General features: G+C 48.4%; 1 protein-coding gene across 1 annotated transcript in view; it reads left to right on the top strand.

The window, feature by feature from the left end:
• Positions 1-835: 835 nt before the first annotated feature.
• The window catches only part of LOC120977697, a 15,911-nt gene continuing 14,072 nt past the window's right edge, over positions 836-2,674 (top strand). The window contains exon 1 of the mRNA XM_040405750.1: positions 836-861. The gene's annotated coding sequence lies outside the window, so the exon portion shown is untranslated. The remainder of the gene's footprint in view (positions 862-2,674) is intronic.

Below are 2,674 nucleotides of genomic sequence, written 5' to 3'. Positions count from 1 at the left end.
ATACCCCCTGTGTACACTGACTCTGTAGTGACTGGTATATACCCCCTGTGTACACTGACTCTGTAGTGACTGGTATATACCCCTATATACACTGACTCTGTAGTGAGTGGTATATATACCCCCTGTATACACTGACTCTGTAGTGACTGGTATATACCCCCTGTATACACTGACTCTGTAGTGACTGGTATATACCCCCTGTGTACACTGACTCTGTAGTGACTGGTATATAATATACCCCCTGTGTACACTGACTCTGTAGTGACTGGTATATACCCTCTGTGTACACTGACTCTGTAGTGACTGGTATATACCCCCTGTGTACACTGACTCTGTAGTGACTGGTATATATACCCCCTGTGTACACTGACTCTGTAGTGACTGGTATATACCCCCTGTATACACTGACTCTGTAATGACTGGTATATACCCCCTGTGTACACTGACTCTGTAGTGAGTGGTATATACCCCCTGTGTACACTGACTCTGTAGTGAGTGGTATATACCCCCTGTGTACACTGACTCTGTAGTCACTGGTATATACCCCCTGTGTACTCTGACTCTGTAGTGAGTGGTATATACCCCCTGTGTACACTGACTCTGTAGTGACTGGTATATACCCCCTGTGTACACTGACTCTGTAGTCACTGGTATATACCCCCTCCCCCCAGCCTCCCGTGGTGAATAACACAGCAGCTGTCTGTGGTGCTGATCTAAGGATCGATGCGCTCTGCACTCGCAGGCAGATGGTCATACTTGATTTGTTTTGCCTGGTTTCCTGGGGAACGGGAGACGCTGAATGGCTGAATCCCTGCCGGAGAGAGAAGGGAGAACATGGGCGCCCGGGAGCAGGAGAGAAAGGTGCCCGGATATGTGTGTATGAGAGTGTATGCTTCTATCTCTCTCCCTCATATCTCTCTCTCTCTCTCTCTCTCTCTCTCTCCCCCTCATATCTCTCTCTCTCTCTCTCCCCCTCATATCTCTCTCTCTCTCTCTCCCCCTCATATCTCTCTCTCTCATATCTCTCTCTCTCTCTCTCTCTCTCTCCCCCCCTCATATCTCTCTCTCTCTCTCTCTCTCTCCCCCTCATATCTCTCTCTCTCATATCTCTCTATCTCTCTCTCTCTCTCTCTCTCCCTCATATCTCTCTCTCTCCCATCTCTCTCTCTCTCTCCCCCTCCTATCTCTCTCTCTCTGTTCCTCATATCTCTCTCTTCCTCCTATCTCTCTCTCTTCCTCCTATCTCTCTCTCTCTCTCTCCCTCATATCTCTCTCTCCCTCCCTCATATCTCTCTCTCTCTCATATTTCTCTCTCTCATATCTCTCTCTCTCTCCCTCATATCTCTCTCTCCCTCCCTCATATCTCTCTCCCATCTCTCTATCTCTCTCATATCTCTCTCTCTCTCTCTCTCTTCCTCATATCTCTCTCCCTCCCTCATATCTCTCTCTCTCTCTCTCCCTCCTATCTCTCTCTCTTCCTCCTATCTCTCTCTCTCTCTCCCTCATATCTCTCTCTCTCTCTCTCTCTCTCTCTCTCCCCCTCATATCTCTCTCTCTCTCTCTCTCTCTCCCCCTCATATCTCTCTCTCTCATATCTCTCTATCTCTCTCTCTCTCTCTCTCTCCCTCATATCTCTCTCTCCCATCTCTCTCTCTCCCCCTCCTATCTCTCTCTCTCTGTTCCTCATATCTCTCTCTCCCTCCTATCTCTCTCTCTTCCTCCTATCTCTCTCTCTCTCTCTCCCTCATATCTCTCTCTCCCTCCCTCATATCTCTCTCTCTCTCTCTCATATTTCTCTCTCCCATCTCTCTCTCTCTCTCCCCCTCCTATCTCTCTCTCTCTGTTCCTCATATCTCTCTCTCCCTCCTATCTCTCTCTCTTCCTCCTATCTCTCTCTCTCTCTCTCCCTCATATCTCTCTCTCCCTCCCTCATATCTCTCTCTCTCTCATATTTCTCTCTCCCATCTCTCTCTCTCTCTCCCCCTCCTATCTCTCTCTCTCTCTCCCTCATATCTCTCTCTCCCTCCCTCATATCTCTCTCTCTCTCATATTTCTCTCTCTCATATCTCTCTCTCTCTCCCTCATATCTCTCTCTCCCTCCCTCATATCTCTCTCCCATCTCTCTATCTCTCTCATATCTCTCTCTCTCTCCCTCCTATCTCTCTCTCTCTCTCTCTCTCTCTCTCTCTCTCTTCCTCATATCTCTCTCCCTCCCTCATATCTCTCTCTCTCTCTCTCCCTCCTATCTCTCTCTCTTCCTCCTATCTCTCTCTCCCTCATATCTCTCTCTCTCTCTCTCTCATCTCTCTCTCTCTCTCATCTCTCTCTCTCTCTTCCTCATATCTCTCTCTCTCTCTCCCTCCTATCTCTCTCTCTCCCTCATATCTCTCTCTCTCTCTCCCTCATATCTCTCTCTCTCCCTCCCTCATATCTCTCTCTCTCTCCCTCCTATCTCTCTCTCTCTCCCTCATATCTCTCTCTCTCTCTCCCTCATATCTCTCTCTCTCCCTCATATCTCTCTCTCTCTTCCTCATATCTCTCTCTCTCCCTCATATCTCTCTCTCTCTCATATCTCTCTCCCTCATCTCTCTCTCTCTCTCATCTCTCTCTCTCTCTTCCTCATATCTCTCTCTCTCTCTCCCTCCTATCTCTCTCTCTCCCTCATATCTCTCTC

Source organism: Bufo bufo, chromosome 8 (genome assembly GCF_905171765.1).
Source record: "Bufo bufo chromosome 8, aBufBuf1.1, whole genome shotgun sequence".
Taxonomy (NCBI): Eukaryota; Metazoa; Chordata; class Amphibia; order Anura; family Bufonidae; genus Bufo; species Bufo bufo.
This window is presented reverse-complemented; position numbering and strand designations above follow the sequence as displayed.